Source organism: Ovis aries, chromosome 13, assembly GCF_016772045.2.
Source record: "Ovis aries strain OAR_USU_Benz2616 breed Rambouillet chromosome 13, ARS-UI_Ramb_v3.0, whole genome shotgun sequence".
NCBI lineage: Eukaryota > Metazoa > Chordata > Mammalia > Artiodactyla > Bovidae > Ovis > Ovis aries.
In genome coordinates this window covers 10067760-10073594 of record NC_056066.1, presented here as the reverse complement: position 1 = coordinate 10073594, position 5835 = coordinate 10067760, and the positions used below count along the sequence as shown (strand labels likewise).

The following is a 5835-nucleotide window of genomic DNA, read 5'->3' as shown; positions in this document are numbered from 1 at the left end:
GTGAGACGATGGCTCTCTGTAAGGCAAGAGAGGAGGCCCCAGAATAAAACTTCTTGGTGACATTTTAATCTTGAACTTCCAAGTCTCCGGAACTGTGAAAAGTCCATTTCTGTTGCCTCCACCATCTAGTCTGTGGTATTTTGTTCTGGCAGCCCAAGCTAACACACACACACACACGCATGCACGCACGCACGCGCACGCACGCACCGCACGCACATGCACGCACGCACACACACACACGCTCTCTAATCATTTACACACACACACACTCTAATCATTGATATATCCTTCACACACATTTGAAACAGAAGCTGAAGACATTTTCTGTATAGTCTAGCAGACAGCTTTAAAACATTGTCTGTATAGTCTAGCGGACAGCTTTAAGTTGACCTGGCAGGTCGTAGCAGATGCTTGTAAGTGTGAGCTGAACGAGTTGCAGATTCTTCTGCTGGCTGGAGAGTGAAGTGCAGCACTCGCCCTTTGGAATTCCTGAGTGCACCCAGCAGATCAGAGGCTCACTCCTACCGGGAATACAGAAAATTATGGATGCAAAATACCTGGGAGCTTAAGAAAATACCCTTACTAGGTCCATCTTTAAATGAGATGCTTACTGAAAGGAACTGCAGGGGTCAGTGAAAATGAAAGTCATTTAGTCATGTCCAACTCTTTGCGACCCCATGGACTATATACAGTCCATGGAATTCTCCAGGCAAGAATACTGGCGTGGGTAGCCTTTCCCTTCTCCAGGGGATCTTCCTAACCCAGGGATCAAACTCAAGTCTTCTGCATTGCAGGCGGATTCTTTACCAGCTGAGCCACAAGGGAAGCCCAAGAATACTGGCGTGGGTAGCCTGTCCCTTCTCCAGGGGATCTTCCCGACCCAGAAATGGAACCAGGGTCTACTGCATTGCAGGCAGATTCTTTACCAGCTGAGCCACAAGGGAAGCCCCTGCAGGGGTCAGGCATGGTGTTTTTAAAAACTCCTTGACTAGCTGATTATACAGAGTGAAGTAAGCCAGAAAGAAAAACACCAATACAGTATACTAACACATATATATGGAATTTAGAAAGATGGCAATGACGACCCTGTATGCAAGACAGCAAAAAATGCACAGATGTGTATAACGGACTTTTGGACTCAGAGGGAGAGGGAGAGGGTGGGATGATTTAGGAGAATTGCATTGTAACATGTATACTATCATGTAAGAATTGAATCGCCAGTCTATGTCTGACGCAGGATACAGCATGCTTGGGGCTGGTGCACGGTGATGACCCAGAGAGATGTTATGGGGAGGGGAGGTGGGAGGGGGGTTCATGTTTGGGAACACATGTACACCCGTGGTGGATTCATGTCAATGTATGGCAAAACCAATACAATATTGTAAAGTAAAAAAAAATAATAATAAAATAAAAGAATTAGCAAAAAAAAAAAAAACCCTCTTTGACTGACCTACTGGTCTAGTAGCTGAAACAAGCAGGGCATGGGTGTAAAGACACTAGTCATTTTTGACTAAGATGCACGTGATCAGGTGCAATAACTGTGGTCATTGAGAGGAAGGATCTGCTGTGGAGGTGAGGAGACTCTAGGTGTTTCCTTGGGGAGGGGAAGGATGGCTAGGACTCAGGAGAGGAAGGATTTAGAGAGCTGTCCCAGGAACAAAGGCTGGAGGTGGGGACAAGTGGGACATATTTCTGTGGGTAAGAACCATGAAGAAGCCAGCTTTATAAGACTGCAGTTTAAGGCTGATATAAGATTGGAGCTTTCTGGGTTACAGCGTGTCACTTAAAGTGATCCTTTCACTCTGCTTTCTCATCTTGAGTTAAAAGTTCGTGCTGTATAAAAATGATAACAAAACAAAACAAAAAAACAACGCCCTTGTAGTGAACCCTCCTGAGTATCTTGGGCTTCTGTTTAGGTCAGATACATTAAAGTTCTTCTGATCACAAGATCCTGCTCTACTTTAAAAGTCTAGTTAAATATTAATGCAAGGAAATTTTCTCTTGCATATTTTCACACGTAATTTTGTTAATTGGGATTATGCATTTTGCATAATTTAAATCCTGACATCTGGGTGATTTGCTCAGCCAGCGAAGGACCGTTTCATCGGAGAGATCTCCGTAGCATCTCTCTGAACTGCCTGCCAGCAGTTAGCTGTTCAGTGTTTACATCAAGAATGTTGTTTCTTCAGTGGGAGGTGTGATGGAAATTGAACTGTCCCCAGAGCTTAGTTCTGTTCACTGTGTAGCGGCCGGAATGCCCGGAGAGGTCTGTTTGCTGGTACTGGGGAGGAGGTGAGGAGGTCGTCAGGTTCTTCCCCTCCTGCTTCTGCCCTGGTTAGTCCAGGGCTGTTCATCTATCTGTCCGGTGTGTCTCTGTTGACCGCGGGTACTGTAACATGGATTGTTTGGGGGTGGGGGGGAGCGAGGCTTTTGCAGTCCTACTTCAGTTTTTATAATGTATTAGTAATAGGTGCCAGTCTGACATCAACTTTCTGATGGTTGGTACAGATGTGAACACTCGTTAAATTATTTATGATGACTATCTTTTAGAATCCAAGCTTCCCATGTAAGCACCTTCCCTTATACGCTTCTGACGTCTCTGGCCATTTGAAGCATTCCTTTGAGGTTCAGGAGCTGCTTTTGCCAGGCAGGGAGCGTGCCCATAGGACTGACGCGAGGCAGTCAGCCTTGGGATCAGAGCGGTAGTTTGCCCCTCGCCTACCCCCACCTGCTCTCTTGTTTGCTGAGCTTGGCGTATTGTATTTGCTTTCTGGGGGACCAGGCAATAAGCTCACATAATTTTGACAGACTGGCTGCTGCTGCTGCTAAGTCGCTTCAGTCGTGTACTACTCTGTGCGACCCCATAGATGGCAGCCCACCAGGCTCCTCCGTCCCTGGGATTCTCCAGGCAAGAACACTGGAGTGGGTTGCCATTGCCTTCTCCAATGCATGAAAGTGAAAGTGAAGTCGCTCAGTTGTGTCGACTCTTACAGACTGGAGTGCTCTGGAAACAGCTAGCTGGGTGGAATGATAGCATGTGGCCGGGGGGTGGGAGCAGAGGGGTGCGGTTCTTCTCGTGGGAGGTGAGCTGTCTGTGAGCAAGGGCCTCGTCCGCCTGACTAGCCGGGCCTCCGGTCTTCAGAGAGCAGGCAGCAGGCGGGGTACGAGCGGGCTGACAGGAAGGGGCAGGCTGAGATGTAGGGGGAGAGCTGCTCTGCAGAGGGAACGGCGCGCAGAGGCCCTGCAGTGGGGTGGGGAGGCCGGGGGTCACGTGGAGGGTGAGGCGGGCAGAGCCAGGCGGTGGGCGCCATTTTGTGCTAAACGCACGAGAAACCGTCGAAGCGCTCTGTGTGCGACTTCTCAACATTCTGGGAAGAAGACCGTGGCCGTCGTGTGGAGGACTGTTGTGTTTTGGCAGACACAGGGCTAGATATTAAGGATGTGGTTATGATGAAAACAGGGAGAATTCCTGCTAAGTCTAATGACGGCCTGTGGAGTCACATGGGACATGCCAGTGAGCCAGGTCCTGTGGCTTCTCCCTGTAACCGCAGCAGCCCTGCCTGCTCCTCACCTGAACCCCTGGTCATGCCAGAGGAGGCACTGCTGGGGGCAGGTTTTTTTTTGTTGTTTATTTAAAGTTTTTTTTTTAAATTTTATTTTGGATGTGTGGGCCGTTTTAAAAGTCTTTATGAATTTGTTATGATATTGCTCCTGTTTTCTGTTTTGGTTTTCTGGCCACAAGGCGTGTGGGATCTTTGTTCCCTGACCAGGGATCAAACCCGGGCTCCCTGCCTTGGAAGTGTGGCTGCTTAACCACTGGGCCGCCAGGGGAGTCCCTGAACACAGGTGTTAGAGTCAGAGCTGAAGAAAATAATTTTGAACGTATTTTTGGAATTGTGATGAACGTCATGTTTAAGTGGACTCTATCTGCTTACATTTTTTGTCAGGCTATAGTTTCCTTTTTATTCAAACACTGGTTGCCAGAAGCTTTGCTTCAGTACTGAATACGTGCAGCCACACGCCTTTGACCACATTCTCTCTTTGGGACCCCGTGTGCCTGGCGTTGGGAAAGGGATTGCCCGCTCTGCTCTGTTAAATATTCCATCTTATCAAAGAGGTGTTTCATCAATTATGTATAACAGTAGATACCACTCAATAAATATTTTATATGTGATAGATATTTTTGTCTGAAATTACTTTTTCACTCAAGCAATGATTTAAACCCTCGTTTTTAGTTTTATGAGGTGACACTTTTATAATATCATATAGTGACTGCAGCTTGAATGTCATAGAGCTTTAGGGCAGCATTAATCATATATTCATCTGCCCCCACCCCTGATCCTCAGAGACTTTCTGTTAATTCAGGTATTACCCCTTCCATGTGTGGAAGAAAATGTGTGTGTGTGTGTGTGAGAGAGAGAGAGAGCGAGCATATGTGTGTGTGTGTGCGTGTGCTAGGGATGAGACAAGTAATGCTTTTGACCTAACGGCTCTGAAGTTATAAAATTCAAATGATTTTTAAAGTCTATGTACGAGACTTTAAGGAAGGAAAAAAAAAGTGCTTTTCAGTGGGTTAAAAAAAAAACAAAAAAGAATGTTAAACTAAGCCGGGATGTATTCCAAGGAGTCTCTCTAGTGAGTGGAAGCTGTAAGAGTTTAAAATACACCCCCCCACCGCTCTCCTTTTGGGGTTATTGTGTACTTTGATGGAGAAGGGTAATACTCTGTCTGGACCTTTGAGGACAGCCTCTCTCCTTTTCACATGGACCTGGTGGCCGGGCACAGGCCATGTCCAGGAGCCACCTGCGCTGTGTGCAGCGTCGTCACAGGTCACAGCTACCAGGCCTTCCAGGGAGGACTTTGCTTTATGAAATGAGGCTGTATGATTAAATTCTCCGCTGTAATATATATCTTTAGAAAAAAATAACAGACTTTCCACTTTATGGGCAAGAGGAAAGCATGACTTCTGCCGGAGAAGCAGGAGTTGGGGTCGGTATGTTGAGGGTTCATTTCAGCCAGGATTTGCAAGGGCCTTGGTGTGGCAAATTGGGAAGACGAAGCCCCCAGCCTCTCAGTCTGATGCTCTGGGCCTGGAGAGGGAGCCTGGCTGATAAGAGGAGTAATTGAAGAACAATGATTCGCTTCATTTCCCTTTCTTGAATCTAAGTTATGCATTGGTCATTTCCTCTGCGTATCTATTTAATGGTTGTTAAATTAAATTGCTTTCTCTCAAGTGGTGATTTTTATGTGTGTTTTTTTTTTTTTTTAACCATCTTTTTTTTTCCCACTCCGTTCCGTCACCCTCTGGCCTGACTCCAGCTCCGCACGCATGTGGTGGAGGCTCTGATGTAATATTTAAACCACACAGGATGCATTTATTCGATCCAGGGATGTGTGGAGTGCCAGCTCTGTTTCGGGCTGTGCTGGGCTTTGGAGTCCAGAACTAGAGTCTGCTTAGCATGTCTGGCTGCACGAGGGGGTGAGGAAGGTGTACACTCAGAGCACCCTGCCCCAGAGCCCCCATCAGCAGCACGGGACTGCCTCCTCCACGGCTCCCGTCGGCCTGTGGTCACTGAGCCCGATGTCGTGCTCTGGGATGGGGCGCAGTCTCATCAGCCCAGCCGCATTTCCACCTTCACTCTTCTGGAGTTTGCTTGCTTTCCACCTGTGCCCATACGCCTGGGTTTCCAGTCTGCTGTCTCAGGGCAGATGGGCCTGCTGGTAAAGGGCCTCCCAGTCTCATCCCCGAGACCCTCCTGCCTGCATTTCTCTGAACTCTGTGTCTGCCCACTCACTCACTCATTTGACAGATCCTCATTGAGCAGCATCTCTGTG

General features: G+C 47.6%; 1 protein-coding gene and 1 long non-coding RNA gene across 7 annotated transcripts in view; both read left to right on the top strand.

The window, feature by feature from the left end:
- The window catches only part of LOC132657546 (uncharacterized), a 31740-nt gene extending 30305 nt beyond the window's left edge, over nucleotides 1-1435 (top strand). The window contains exon 2 of the long non-coding RNA XR_009595898.1: nucleotides 153-1435. This is a non-coding gene — a long non-coding RNA (uncharacterized LOC132657546). The remainder of the gene's footprint in view (nucleotides 1-152) is intronic.
- KIF16B (kinesin family member 16B) overlaps nucleotides 1-5835 on the top strand; it is a 300304-nt gene that overhangs the window by 132855 nt on the left and 161614 nt on the right. The window lies entirely within an intron of this gene.